Source organism: Ornithorhynchus anatinus, chromosome 8 (genome assembly GCF_004115215.2).
Source record: "Ornithorhynchus anatinus isolate Pmale09 chromosome 8, mOrnAna1.pri.v4, whole genome shotgun sequence".
NCBI lineage: Eukaryota > Metazoa > Chordata > Mammalia > Monotremata > Ornithorhynchidae > Ornithorhynchus > Ornithorhynchus anatinus.
Genome location: NC_041735.1, coordinates 57,920,123 through 57,935,863, shown reverse-complemented (window position 1 = coordinate 57,935,863; position 15,741 = coordinate 57,920,123). Strand labels below are relative to the sequence as shown.

At 44.6% G+C, this 15,741-nt stretch overlaps 2 protein-coding genes across 2 annotated transcripts in view; one reads left to right on the top strand and one right to left on the bottom strand.

Annotated features, from left to right (window-relative positions):
• The window catches only part of TRA2A (transformer 2 alpha homolog), a 35,771-nt gene extending 28,320 nt beyond the window's left edge, over positions 1-7,451 (bottom strand). Inside the window, exon 1 of the mRNA XM_029070233.2 lies at positions 7,377-7,451. The gene's annotated coding sequence lies outside the window, so the exon portion shown is untranslated. The remainder of the gene's footprint in view (positions 1-7,376) is intronic.
• Positions 7,452-7,624: 173 nt separating this feature from the next.
• Positions 7,625-15,741, top strand: part of CCDC126 (coiled-coil domain containing 126) — a 17,345-nt gene continuing 9,228 nt past the window's right edge. Inside the window, exon 1 of the mRNA XM_029070859.2 lies at positions 7,625-7,765. The gene's annotated coding sequence lies outside the window, so the exon portion shown is untranslated. The remainder of the gene's footprint in view (positions 7,766-15,741) is intronic.

The following is a 15,741-nucleotide window of genomic DNA, read 5'->3' as shown; positions in this document are numbered from 1 at the left end:
CACCACCATCTTTTGACCTTGCGCTTCCATCTCTTCCGCTAACACAAGAGAGCACTGCCCTCATTCTGCCTCTGGCCTTTTAGCAGGAAACTTCTCCTTCTGGTCCCAAATCTATCCAATAAAGGAATTAATCAAACAATCAACTGTATTTATTGAGTGCTTACTCTGTGCAGAACAGTGTACTAAGTGTTTGGGAGAGTACAATATAACAGGGTTGATAGACACATTCCCTACTCACGGCAAGCAAGGAACCATCTCATCCTTCTCACCTAAAACCTGATTGTTTTCTACTTCCCAACAAGGTTAATGACAAAGAGAGATTCTCTTAAATTGATCCACCCTATCCATCTGGATGAAAGGGCTACACTGGGTACTGCTTTTAGGTTTGACCTGCTAGAGATTAAGAAAACCCCTTATCTCAGTCTGAAACCTCACTTTCATTCCAATAGGAAATAAAAGTTCCATGGCAAAGGGCCTAGAAATGACCTCTTACATCTACATACTTCATACTAAAATATTACCTTGCAAGAAAAATTCTTCATATTGGACATGCATTAGTCTTTTCAGTCCATTGGAGAGCAATATCAGCAGAAGGATCTTCCAATATGACAGACAAATTTACTTTATCATATAGATTAATATCAGGATGCCATACCAAGGGCCTGAGGGAGGTAAATGTTGACAATGAATTGGCATGGAATGGAAGTAAAGCCTCCTCTTGGATCTGGGAGGGGGTTGAAGGTGGAACTAATATTTCAGTTCCACCTCTTCTTCCCTTTTATTGCTACCCTTCTGTAGTGAATTTGGGAAAACAAAGTTTTTTCATTTTTTTAATCAGAAAAAAAATCCCTTTGTTTACACTTCATTTTCACCATTTTCATTGCAGTGAGCCAGGTTTAACAGCATTCTATTAAGTGACAGTAAGCCAGAGGAGGGCTGACACTCAGAACATGGAGGTGTTTTTGAGAAACTAGTGACAAGACCAGTAAAACAAAGGGTAATTTGTACCCGTACCCATTGTGAACCAAACTACAAGTTCTGCAGATGTCTTTTGGGTCACATCCATTTGTGACTCGCCCCCGACCCTTTGCTCAGGTTCTGCCTCTGGCCTGGAACGCCCTCCCTCCTCAAATCCGACAGACAATTACTTCTCTCTCCCCACACCCCCTTCAGAGCCTTATTGAAGGCACATCTCCCCCAGGAGGCCTTCCCAGATTAAGCTCCACTTTTTCTCATCTCCCATTCCCTTCTGCGTCACAGTGAGGAGCTCTCTTTGCTCTTCTCCCCTCCCAGCCCCAAAGCATTTATGTACATATCTGTAATTTTATTTATTTATATTGACGTCTGTCTCCCCCCACTCTAGACTGTAAACTCGCTTTGGGCAGGGAATGTGACTGTTTACTGTTGTATTGTACTCTCTCAAGTGCTTAGTACAGTGCTCAATAAATTGAGTAAGTGCTCAATAAATACGATTGACTAAATGAACGAATGACTAACAAGACCATCAAAAGTATCACCTTCGAAAATGAGTACTAGGAACAACCTAAGAACTCAAGAGTCAACTGCTCCAGGAAGCTTTCCCTCATGACCAGTATCTTAATTGATCAGTTGTATTTACTGAGCTCTTACTGTGTGCAGAGCACTGTACTAAGCACTTGGGAGAGTACAATATATCAGAGTTGATAGATATGTTTTCTGACCACATCGACTTTACAGTCTAGAGGGAGAGACAGACCTTAATACAAATAAATTACTCCTTAAAAAGAGTGCAAATCTAAGTGAAAGGGCAGTGCAGAAGGGAGTGAGACAAGAGGAAATGGGGGCTTAGTCAGGGAAGGCCTCTTGGAAGAGACATGCCTTCAATAAGGCTTTAAAGGTGGGCAGAGTAATTGTCTATCTGATATGAAGAGGGAGGGCATTCCAGGCCAGAGGCAGGTTGTGGATGAGAAGTTGGTGGGGAGATGGACGAGATGCAAGTAAATTGGCATTACAGGAGTGAAGTGTGTGGGCTGGGTTGTTGTGGGAAATCAGGGAGGGGGCAAGGTGATTGAGTGCTTTAACGCTGAAGGTAAGGAATTTCTGTTTGACGCAGGCAACCACTGGAAGGTCTTGAGGAGTGGGGAAACATGGACTGAAAGTTTTTGTAGAAAAACGATCTGAGCAGCAGAATAAAGTAGGGACTAAAGTGGGGAAAGACAGGAGGGAGGTCAGCAAGGAGGGATAGGATAAATGCTTGGATTAATGAGGTAGCAGTTTCGATGGTGAGGAAAGGGAGGATTTTAGTGATGTGAAGGTTGAACGGACAGGATTTGGTGACAGATTGAATGTGGCTTGAATAAGAGAAATGAGTCGAGGATAACGCCAAGATTGTGGGCTTGCAAGACTGGTAGGATGGTGGTGCTGTCTACATTCATTCAATAGTATTTATTGAGCGCTTACTATGTGCAGAGCACTGAACTAAGCGCGTGGAATGTACAAATCGGTAACAGATAGAGACAGTCCCTGCCCTTTGACGGGCTTACAGTCTAATCATGGGCTTACAGTCTACAGTGATGGGAAAGTCAGAGGGAGGGGAAAGGCATTGGGTAAGAATATAAGGAGTTCTGTTTTGGACATATTAAGTTTGAGGTGTCAGCAGGACATCCAAGTAGAGCTGTCCTGTACCTTAAAACAGGTAAGGGGTCTCTTCTCCATTGATTGGGAGCTGCGTGGCACAGGGACTTGCCTTTGATCTGATTATCTTATATTTATTCCAGCACTTAGCATAGAGTAAACCCTTAATAAATAGCATTTTGTTAATAAGAGCAATAGAAATGTTATTATTGGGTCAGAGTGACCATCAGTCTGTTGTTGAATTTTCCATTTGATGAATTTTAACTTGCTATTTTGAGGTATTAAGTTCTGGCCTTTTTCCAAATTCTAATCAAACTGTACCTTCTCTCAGGTGCATAAATACGATTGGATGAATAAGACAGTGCCCTGCACAGAGTACACTCTCAATTAATGTTATTGACACCTGACTACTTGTTGTGTTTTGCTGTTTGTCTCCCCCTTTTAGATTGTGAGCCCGTTGTTGGGCAGGGATTGTCTCTATCTGTTGTCGAATTGTATATTCCAAGTGCTTAGTACAGTGCTCTGCACATAGTAAGCGCTTAATAAATACGATTGAATGAATGATTAGTTGATTAACTGAACTGCATTTTACCTGATGATTTGGGAGATCTCATGTCTAATACTAGATTCCCTCACTTGTCTGTTATGTGATCTTGGGTAAGTCACTTATCTTCTCTGGTGCCTCAGTTTCCTCATCTGTAAAAATGAGGATAAAAATACCAGTTCTTCCTTTCCCTAAACTGTGAGACCCTTGTGGCACATGGACTGTTTCCGATCTGTTTATAGTGTATCTATCCCCAGGATTTAGTGCAGTGCTTGGTACACAGTACACATTTAATACATACCATTATTATTATTATGAAGATAACGATTACTTTTCTCTGTGTATTTTCTTCCTCACTTTAAATTGTAAGCCCTTGTTGACCAGGGGGTATTTCTTAATTGCTTCCCAATTACTCTCCCCAGTGGTTAGTACAATATTTTCCACAACTACAGAGCTCAATTAAATTATCGTGAAGACGACGACGATGAAGGGAGCCTCAAGTGATCATTATAAAATTACGAGAATAATTTTGGTCAGGCTACAAGGCTCTTCAAAGAATCTTACGATGGTTGTGACGAGTCTGTCATTCTTTAGAAGTTTAGAGAAAGGAAGAGAAGAGAGGAAAGTGGTGGGATTAAAGAGGTTCAGAGTAGCAGGGGTAAAAAAAAGTAAAAGTTGGGACTGATAGGAGAATTTATGTTTATTTTTGAAATTTGCAAAAAGCTGCTTTGAACCCTGGGTGAGTGCCACAATTTTTTTTTAAGGAAGAATCTGCAAGAATGCAACCCCCAGGGTTATAGGAAAACTGGCTGTAATTATTTTGATCTTTGGACTTTCAACTAGATTTGATTAACAAGATAGTGTAATAATCTAAGCACCTTGATGATGCAGGGCCTAGTGGAAAGAAAACGGGCCTCTGCGTTCTAATCCCGATTTTGCCTTTTATCTGCTGTGTGGCTTTGGCAAGTCACTTAACTTCTCTATGCCTCATCTGTGAAATAAGTATTCAATACCTGTTCTTCCTGGGCAGGGACTGTCTGTGACCTGATTACCTTGTGTCTAGGTAAAGGTCCACCCAGTGAAATGCTGGACAACTATATGAGTTCGTAAAGGTCCACCCAGTGAAATGCTGGACAACTATATGAGTTCATGTGTTTCCTTATAATGCCCCTACTTATCTAACATCACATAGAATTAACATTAAGTCTGCTGCTTGGGCAGTCTTATCAGATTCAAACAGTGTAATGAGGAATCAAGAGAAGTGCAAATTCTAGCCATTCCCACAAGGTAAATACACACTGTTTTATTTTTAAAGTAGATATTTATTTAAATAAATAAAAACACAGGGGTGGGGCACTGACAAGGGGCGCCTATAATTCTTAAATGTTCTCAGTGGTCATCTAACTTGCCTTCTGGTCACCAATCTCTTATTTTGCCAGGAACTTGTTACATGATCCTAAGAAAGTTGCTTCCCGTGGCTGTTTCTTAATGGGTAAACTGAGGGCAGAATGGCCATTTATGCAAGTGATCAGCCTAAGCAATATAGATCATCATAATCAACAATATTTATAGAGCACTTCCTGGGTGCACATTCTATCTTAGTTGTTGGGAGCAAATGAAGAAAGTGGAAGATACGGTCCCTGACTTTGAGGATTCCTTCAGTTTCGAAAGGTGCCTGTTACTTTTTTTATCTGGGGGTTAGGGAGAGAAAGTACCAGGCGGGTACTTAGTTTTCTTGTTTCTCAACCCAGACCTGTGGTGTAGTGGATAGACTGATGGGCCTTGGAGTCAGAAGGTCATGGGTTCTAATTCCACCTCTGCCAGTAGTCTGCTGTGTGACCTCGGGCAAGTCACTTCACTTCTCTGGGCCTCAGTTACCTCATCTGTAAAAGGGGGATTAAGACTGTAGGCCTCATGTGGGAGAGGGGCTGTGTCCAACTCGATTTTCTTGTATCCACCCCAGGGCTCAGTACCCTACCCTGCGCTTAACAAATACCACGATTATTATATCATATTATTACTATATACTATATTATAATTATTATAAAATGGGAATGGAGACTATGAGCCCCAGGTGGGACAGGGCTGTATCCAACCCGATTTTCTTGTACTCACCCCAGCGCTAAGCATAGTGCCTGACACATAGTAAGCACTTAACAAATACTGCAATAATCATTCTAAAATGGGGATGGAGCCTGTGAGCCCCAGGTGGGACAGAGACAGTGTCTGATCCGCTTTGCTCGGATCCACCCCAGTGCTTAGTACAGGGCCAGGCACATAAGTAAGTGCTTGACAAATACCAGAATTATCATTACCATTAGAGAAGCAGCGGGGCTCAGTAGCAAGAGCCCGGGCTTGGGAGTGGGTCATGGTCACGGATTCTAATCCTGACTCAGCCACTTGTCAGCTGGGTGACTTTAGAGGACGGGTTTAGGAGTCAGAGGTCATGGGTTCTAATCCCCACTCAGCCACTTGTTAACTGGGTGACTTTGGGCGAGTCACTTCCCTTCTCTGTGCCTCAGTTACCTCATCTGGAAAATGGGGATGAAGACTGTGAGCCTCACATGGGACAACCTGATTACCCTGTGTCTACCCCAGCGCTTCGAACGGTGCCCTGCATGTAGTAAGCACTTCAGAAATACCAACATTACTATTATGAAGTCACTTGACTTCTCTGGGCCTCAGTTCCCTCATCTGGAAAATGGGGATGAAGACTGTGAGCCCCATGTGGGACCACCTCATTACCTTGTCGTCGTCCCCCTCCTCCAGCGCTTAGAACAGTGCTTGGCACATAGTCGATTAGACTGTGAGCCCGTCATTGGGCAGGGGTGGTCTCTAGCCCTGCAGCAGCGAAAAGCAGTGTGGCTCAGTGGAAAGAGCCCGGGCTTGGGAGTCAGAGGTCATGGGTTCGAATCCCGGCTCGGCCACTTGCCAGCTGTCACTTAATTTCTCTGTGCCTCAGTGACCTCATCTGTAAAATGGGGATTAAAACTGTGAGCCCCACGTGGGACAACCTGATCACCTTGTACCTCCCCAGCGCTTAGAACAGTGCTTTGCACATAGTAAGGGCTTAACAAATACCACCATCATCATCATTATGTGTTGCCCAATTCCAAGCGCTTAGCCCAGTGCTCTGCACATAGTAAGGGCTCAGTAAATACTCTTGGATGAATGAACAAACTTGCACATAGTAAGGGCTTAACAAATCCCACCATCATCATGTGTTGCCCAGTTTCAAGTGCTTAGTCCAGTGCTCTGTACGTAGTAAGGGCTCAGTAAATACTATTGGATGAATGAACAAACTTGCACATAGTAAGGGCTTAACAAATCCCACCATCATCATCATCATTATTATGTGTGGCCCAATTTCATGCGCTTAGTCCAGTGCTCAGCACATAGTAAGGGCTCAGTAAATACTATTGCATGAACAAACTTGCACATAGTAAGTGCTTAACAAATCCCACCATCATCATTATTATGTGTTGCCCAATTTCAAGCACTTAGTCCAGTGCTCTGCACATAGTAAGGGCTCAGTAAATACTACTGGATGAATGAACAAACTTGCACACAGTAAGGGCTTAACAAATCCCACCATCATCATCATTATTATGTGTGGTCCAATTCCAAGCACTTAGCTCAGTGCTCTGCACATAGTAAGGGCTCAGTAAATACTACTGGATGAATGAATAAACTTGCACATAGTAAGGGCTTAATAAATACCATCATCATCATTATTATGTGTGGCCCAATTCCAAGCGCTTAGCCCAGTGCTCTGCACATGGTAAGGGCTCCGTAAATACTCTTGGATGAACAAACTTGCATGTAGTAAGGGCTTAATAAATACCACCATCATCATTATTATGTGTGGCCCAATTCGAAGCGCTTAGCCCAGTGCTCTGCACATAGTAAGGGCTCAGTAAATACTCTTGGATGAACAAACTTGCACATAGTAAGCGCTTAACAAATCCCACCATCATCATTATGTGTGGCCCAATTCCAAGTGCTGAGCCCAGTGCTCTGCACATAGTAAGGGCTCAGTAAATGCTACTGGATGGATGAACAAAGGTGCACACAGTAAGGGCTTAACAAATCCCACCATCATCATCATTATTATGTGTGGCCCAATTCGAAGCGCTTAGCCCAGTGCTCTGCACATAGTAAGGGCTCAGTAAATAGTATCGGATGAACGCAGAGACGCCACGACCCTCCTTGCCATTACCTCTGCTCTCTCAGTCCAGGCTGCGGAGTTGGGCTCCTTGGGCCAGGACGTCGAGGCTCGCCTTGCACATGCGCGCTGCCCGGGCAGCCGCGGTTGCTAGGCCACGGCCGCGCGCGCCCGAAAGGCCGGGCGGGAGGGCGGGGCGCGGCGGCCTCGCGGCGGGACTACAACCCCCACAGTGCAGCGCGCCGCCGGCGACGGCGGCCGGGAGGGTCAGCGGAAGCGGCCGGAGGGGCGGCGCAGCGGCCCGGCCGTCGGCCAAGGAGCTCCCTCCGCCGGCCCCGAGAGGCCGAGGCCGTTCGGCCGGGAGGGAGCGGGAGGGAGCGGGAGGGAGCGGGAGGGCGGCAGGACGGACGGAGGCTTCACCGGGGCCGCTCCGCAGAGACCAGGTGAGCGGGCGGGGGTTGGAGGGGCAGGGGGCGAGCGGTGCTGCCCCACCAGCCTGGGCCCGCCGAGCCCCCCTCGGGCCGCCCCCTCGAAGAGCCCTCGGGGACCCCTCGCTTCTCCTCCCTCCTCCCTCCCCGGCCCTCTGTCGGTGCAGAAAGCCCCCTTCCCTCTGGGACCGGTCGGGGGGGTGGGGGGGGTCTCCCGAGCCGCGGCCTCCCTTCTCTTCCCCCTCCTCGCCCCCCCGCCCCCCCCCCCCAGGACCGTCCTCGGAGCCCCAAACGTCCCTTGGCCGATGGCAGGGGCAGGGGAGGGACAGGCAGCAGTCAACCGATCAGTCGAGCGTATTTAATAACGAGGGCTCCGAGGGGTTGGACAGGCAGCGATCAATCGAGCGTATTTAATCATGAGGGCTCCGGGGGGATGGACAGGCAGCAATCAATCAATCGATTGTATTTAATATCGAGGGCTCCGAGGGGTTGGACAGGCAGCGATCAATCGATCGTATTTAATAATAAGGGCTCCGGGGGGATGGACAGGCAGCAATCAATCAATAGATCGATCGATCGTATTTAATATCGAGGGCTCCGAGGGGTTGGACAGGCAGCGATCAATCGATCGTATTTAATCATAAGGGCTTCGGGGGGATGGACAGGCAGCAATCAATCAATCAATCGATCGTATTTAATAACGAGGGCTCCTGGGGGATGGACAGGCATCAATCAATAGATCGTATTTAATAGTGAGGGCTCCGGGGGGATGGACAGGCAGCAATCAATCAATCAATCGATCCTTTTAATAACGAGGGCTCCTGGGGGATGGACAGGCATCAATCAATAGATCGTATTTAATCATGAGGGCTCCGGGGGGATGGACAGGCAGCACTCAGTCGATCGTATTTAATAACGAGGGCTCCTGGGGGATGGACAGGCAGCAATCAGTCAATCGTATTTAATAACGAGGGCTCCTGGGGGATGGACAGGCAGCGATCAATCGATCGTATTTAATCATGAGGGCTCCGGGGGGATGGACAGGCAGCAATCAGTCGATCGTATTTAATAACGAGGGCTCCTGGGGGATGGACAGGCAGCGATCAATCGATCGTATTTAATCATGAGGGCTCCGGGGGGATGGACAGGCAGCAATCAATCGATCAGTCGATCGTATTTAATAACGAGGGCTCCTGGGGGGATGGACAGGCAGCAATCAATCAATTAATCAGTCGATCGTACTTAATAACTAGGACTCCGGGGGGTTGGACAGGCAGCAATCAATCCATCATATTTAATAATGACGGCATTTGTTAAGCCTTACTAGGGGCCAAGCAATGTACGAAGCGCTGGGGGGATGGAAGGTCATCGGGTTGCCCCACGGGGGGCTCACAGTCTTTAATCTTCATTTTAATAATAGCAATGGTGGGATTTGTTAAGCGCTTACTATGTGCCAAGCACTATTTCAAGCGCTGCGGTTGATAGAAGGTCATCGGGTTGCCCCACGGGGGGCCCACAGTTTTTAATCTTCATTTTAATGGTAGTAATGGTGGGATTTCTTAGCCCCTTACTAGGGGCCAAGCACTGTTCCAAGTGCTGCGGGAGATAGAAGGTCATTGGGTTGCCCCACAGGGGGCTCCCAGTCTTTAATCTTCATTTTAATAGTAGTAATGGTGGCATTTGTTAAGCCCTTACTATGTGCCAAAGCACTGTTCCAAGTACTGCGGTAGATACAAGGTCATCGGGTTGTCCCACGTGGGGTCCACAGTCTTTAATCCTCATTTTAATAATAATAATGGTGGTATTTGTTAAGCGCTTACTATGTGCCAAGCACTGTTCCAAGTACCGCGGTAGATACAAGGTCATCGGGTTGGCCCACGTGGGGCCCACAGTCTTTAATCCTCATTTTAATAATAATAATGGTGGTATTTGTTAAGCCCTTACTATGTGCCAAGCACTGTTCCAAGCACTGCGGTGGATACGAGGTCATCAGGTTGTCCGACATCAGGCCCACAGTCTTTAATCCTCATTTTAATAGTAATAATGGTGGGATTTGTTAAGCCCTTACTAGGGGCCAAGCACTGTTCAAAATGCTGCGGTAGATACAAGGTCATCGGGTTGCCCCATGGGGGGCTCACAGTCTCTAATCCTCAGTTTAATAGTAATAATGGTGGGATTTGTTGTCTTTACTAGGGGCCAAGCACTGTTTGAAGCCCTGGGGTAGATACAAGGTCATCGGGTTGTCCCACGGAGGGCTCACAGGCTTTAATCCTCATTTTAATAGTAATAATGGTTTTTGTTAGGTCCTTACTAAGGGCCAAGCAGTGTTTGAAGCACTGGGGGGGGGGGGTACAAGGTCATCAGGTTGTCCCACATGGGGCTCACAGTCTTTAATCCTCATTTTACAGATGAGATAACTGAGGCACAGAGAAGTTAAGTGACCTGCCCAGGGTGACCCAGCAGACAAGTGGCGGAGCTAGGATTAGAATCCATGACCTCTGACTCCCAAACCCGGGCTCTTTCATTCATTCATTCGTCTTTATTGAGTGCTTACTGTGTGCAGAGCACTGTACTGAGCGCTTGGAATGTACAATTTGGCAACAGATAGAGACAATCCCTGCCCAGCAACGGGCGCACAGTTTAAAACACTTACTGTGTGCAGAGCACTGGACTAAGCGGTTGGGAGAGGACACTGTAACAGAGTCGGTAGACATGCTCTCTAAACTTTAAGAATTGGAGACAGACGTTGATGTAACGTAGTGGCAGTGAGTGTGTCTTTTTTGTTGCTCTATTGTACTCTCCCCAACGCTTAGTACAGTGCTTTGCCCACAGTAAGCCCTCAATAAATACAATTGAATTGAATAAATAAATTGCGGAGATGTAGATAAGTGGGGCTGAGGGAGGGGTGAAAAGAGGGAGCAAATTTATATTGTACTCTCCCAAACTTATAATGTACTTTCCCCAACGCTTAGTACAGTGCTTTGCTCACAGTAAGCCCTCAATAAATACGATTGAATTGAATAAATAAGGAAATTGTGAAGATGTAGATAAGTGGGGCTGAGGGAGGGGGGAAAAGAGGGACCAAATTTATATTGTACTCTCTCAAGCGCTTAGTACAGTGCTTTGCACACAGTAAGCGCTCAAATATGATTGGATCGAATAAATAAGTAAATTGTGGAGATATGCATAAGTGGGGCTGAGGGAGGGGTGAAAAGAGGGAGCAAATTCGTATTGTACTCTCACAAGCTTACAGCGTACTCTCCCAAGTGCTCAGTACAGTGCTTTGCACACAGTAAGCACTCAATAAATACGATTAATAATAAGTGCAAGGGCATCGCAGAAAAGAGTGGAAGAAGAGGAAAAGAGTGCTTAGTCGGGCAAGATCTCCTGGAGGAGATGGGCCTTCAATAAGGCTTTGAAAGGGGGTAGAAACATTTCTGCCTGTCAGATATGAAGAGGGAGAACATTCCAAGGCAGCCGCAGAATGTGGGCAAGAGGATGGAGGATTGGATTTGGCCCCTGCGTCCTCTGGCCTGACCCACAAGCTTTCAGAGGAAGGAGTTTAAATAGCATCTTTCCCCCCGCCCCGCACCCCAGGGCTGTGTCTTTATGTCATCCGTGTACTCATTTCCTAGCACTTAATACAGTGCTTTGCATCCAGTAAGTGCTTAGTAATGCAATTACTGTTGCCAACAAACAGACTGCTTATCTGCCATAAGTGGGAGTCTGCGGACCTGTGAGTTGAAGGTTTAACCTTCAGCCACCACCGGAAGTGGTAATGTATATTTTTTGCAGTTTTATGTTTCTAGATTGAAGCCTTCCTTATTGGAGGATGAGGCAAATCTGTTCGCTGTGCGTATTGTAGCATCTGCCACCTCAACCGCAATCATAAAATAGTATCAGGATTTCTGGGACTGATTTCTCTTTAATTTGTTTAAAAAACCATGAATTGGCTTTTAGCCCCACCCTACCTTAAATCTAGGATAGGATTCTATTTTTGGCATCAATTTATCATCCTCATTCTTGCTTTCTTTAAGATGGCTGAATTGCATTCCTATGAAACTGGTGATTTGCTTTTCTAGTGGAAGAACAGAAAGCTACTGTCACAACTTGTCACTAGAGTGTTTTCTTTTGCTTTGTCAGCATCTAGATTTTTCCACACGAACCAAACCTGTATAACCCCATTTTAGTGGTCATGCCTTTAGAAATTATTTTTCTCACATTCTTCATACACTTTTTTACCCATTAATATTCCATGTTTATCAGAATTATTGCTTCTTTGCTCAGTTGTGGTTAATCAATTAATGGTATTTTTGAGTGCACACTGTGCATAGTACTGTACTGTACTACTTACTGCTTGGGAGAGTAAAATGCAACAGCGTAGGTTGACACGATTTCTGACCACAAGGAACTTAGACTAGAGGGGGAGACAGATATTACAATATGTGTCCTGAAGGCCCTGTAAATTAATTAAATTAACTTCATAACCACAATTATTTCAAAGATTGCACGTCACTTTCTCGTCTAGTGGGATATTTCTGTCCTATTGTGGTTTTTCCCTGTCCCATAATCAATCAATCACTCAATCTGTGGTATTTATTGAGTGCTTACTGTGTGCAGAGCACCAAACTAAGCATTTGGAAGAGTACAATAAAACAGAATTGGTAGACATGTTCCTTGTTCATAAACAGATTAGGACCTACAGGGAGAGACAGATATTAAAAGAAATTACAGATAGGTACATAAAGGCTGGGGGCTGAGGGTGAGGTGAAATCAAGTGTTTTAAAGGGTACAGATCCAAGTGCATAGGCAGAGAGGGAGTAGGGCAAATAAGGGCTTAGCTGGGGAAGGCCTCTTGGAGGAGATGTGATTTTAATAAGGCTTTGAATGAATCAGTTGTATTTATTGAGCACTTACTGTGTACAGAGTACAGTCCTAAGCACTTGGAAAATTGGGGAGAGTAATGGTCTCTCATCTATGAAGACAGCGTGGCACAATGGAAAGAGCCTGGGCTTGGGAGTCAGAGGTCATGGGTTCGCATCCCGGCTCTGCCACTTGTCAGCTGTGTGACTGTGGGCAAGTCACTTCACTTCTCTGGGCCTCAGTTACCTCATCTGTAAAATGGGGATTAAGACTATGAGCCCCAAGTGGAACAACCTAATTACCGTGTATTTACCCCAGCGCTTAGAACAGTGCTCTGCACATAGTAAGTGCTTAACAAATACCAACATTATTATTAGAGAAGCAGCGTGGCTCAGTGGAAAGAGCATGGGCTTTGGATTGAGAGGTCATGAGTTCGAATCCCAGCTCTGCCACTTGTCAGCTGTGTGACTGTGGGCAAGTCACTTAACTTCTCTGGGCCTCAGTTACCTCATCTGTAAAATGGGGATTAAGACTGTGAGCCCCACGTGGGACAACCTGATTCCCGTGTCTACCCCAGCGCTTAGAACATAGTAAACGCTTAACAAATACCAACATTTTGAAGGAGGAAGGAGTTTCAGGCCAGAGAGAGGATGAAGACAAGGGGCCAGTGGTGAGATACAGATTCACTGAGTAGGTTGGCATTAGAAAAGCAAATGCGCAGATTGGGTTGTAGTGGGAAATCACTGAGGTAAGATAGGAGGGGGTTACCTGGAATGGATTTTGCCCAAGTGGATTGTTGAAGATGTATTTCAGTAGGGGAGAGAACATCAATTCATAGGTGGTATTAAGGTATAAAAAGAGACAACACAATTCATTGGGAGGGGAGAGAGGCTAATTAACAACTCCTCATAAAGCCTTTTTTCAAGGTAGTGAATATCATATCCATTTGTAACTGAGACTTAGTGTGGAAATTGCCACTTTTGGTAGCATAGGTATTGCTTAAAATCTGCATATATATCAGAGTTAAGGTATTCTTCTGTAACTTTTGTTCCAAAAATGTGTTGGCTAGTTCTCTAATGTCAGTTCTTTAACTGTTTTAGTCCATCTGTCATTTGTGCAGTAACAGTACTGCTAAGGCATCATGTCTTCATAGTAAGACCATTAGTTGAGTCTTAATTTCTGGATTTTTTGACAATGGAACTTTTGTTGATATTTATCAAGTTTCCAGTCTTCTGTCTTTTAGTTACTACAGACTCCTTTTAGCTGTTGAATTTCAGAAAACTGCCACTGCAAAAGCCTGAATATTCACTTCCACCTCTATCTGAGCTTTACTAGTGGTTATTGAACACCTAGTCTGGGCAGAAGATTGTTTTAGGCCTCTGAGGAACATGCCAAAATATAACTAAGCGTTCACCTCTCTTAAAGCGTTTCCATTTTAATTGAGGAGACAAAAGACATAAATTGATGGAGTTGAGTGAGAAAACAGAAGGGAATAAATAAATGGAAATTTGGCAGGTTTTTAAGTGATAAATTAAATGAGTTCTCTGTTAAACCACTAGAGATTTTTAAACCTTTTCTAATCTCGAGTAGTTTAAAATTATCCACTTACATAGTATTATACAGTTCCTCATTGGGGATGAAGGAAGGAAATGCACGTGCTAGCGGAAGGATTAAAGTGGTAGAATGGGGAAAAGGGCATCCCAGGTAATTTAAGAAGAATTTTCACAGAACTTAAATCTTATGAAACACCCCAAATTACAACCAGGCATCACCCCCCAGGGCCCCACTTCCTCTTGCCAAAAATAAAAATAAAACAAAACAAAACCAAAACTGTTTCTTTATCCTCATTTCCCTTGATTATGGTGGGGGGTTCCCATCAGATCTCTCTCGATTTTTATCACTGCAGTCTTATACAGCTTCACATTGGGGGTCGAGGGAAGTGCACGTGACAATGATAGGACAGAGAGATGGAGTGTGGATGTATGAACATTTCAGTTTTCACCCAAAGTGAGGGAGCCCTAGGCTTGCTTCTCAGCTTTTGATCAATTTTATTGTCTCTCTCCTAATTCACTGCCTCTTTTGGGGAATATCTCAGTGCCTTCAGAAGTGCTGACTTTCCAAGGGTAGATGGGGCTTATTTTTGGGTGCGCTCTACAGAGTCTTAGGTCCCAGATGAAGACTACTGCTGCCTTATCCTCTATTCCGAAGTCAAAGAGTAGACTGTTCCCCCTGCTGTCTTTTACCTCATGAAATACAAATACACCCATCCATTGTCGCACATCTGGGGAGGCTGCAAGTGGCATAAATCTGTAGTACAGTGACCTATAAACAGGAAAGACTCAATAAATACAATTGGATAATAATAAAGTGAGACCCTAAGAAAACTGTCCTCCCTTTCCTTGTGCTGGTCTTCAGAAGGGAAGTGTGCTGACGATGAAATTGTAGGTTCCCCTTTCCTGTCACAAGCAATTTTTACAGTTAGGTAGTCATAATGTAGATATTCTTGATATTTAATATTGGCAAGTTACTTTATGTAATGATAGTAAATTTACTTTTCAGCAAGACAAAAGTCCATAAGAAAAACATGGCTGAATAAAGTGATAAAAGCAGGGGAAGAGCAACTTCTGTTTCATTTAACACTGATCTGTCAACTTCAGCAGAAACTCCAACAAATAATTTAAGGCAGATCTATAAACCTTATATTTTAATTCACTGGTGAATATGACCGTCTCAAGATAGGTTGCTCCTTGAGTCACAGAATAAAATTGCTCTCTGTGCATGTATTTACACCACAGGAGTGCATATGAGCCTTTCCTCTGATTCTACACAATTCACTTTGTGAGAACACATTACTAAGTGAATTACACAATTCCATATTGCATAATGTAGAATGCAACTGTGATGTAACATTTCACACCCAACCACCTCCTCTCTGAGTCTGTAATTTATAGACATATTGAGGATCTTCTACTCCCTATTCAGGGTTTAGAGGCATTTACCTAACATGAAGTGGGAATCCTTAATTAGAAGGCATACACAGCACCAGTTAGGTCTTTGAAGTAAAAAACATTAAAACAAAAATGCTTGGATGTACAGGTTTTCCCCACAATATTCTCTGCATGTGGTAT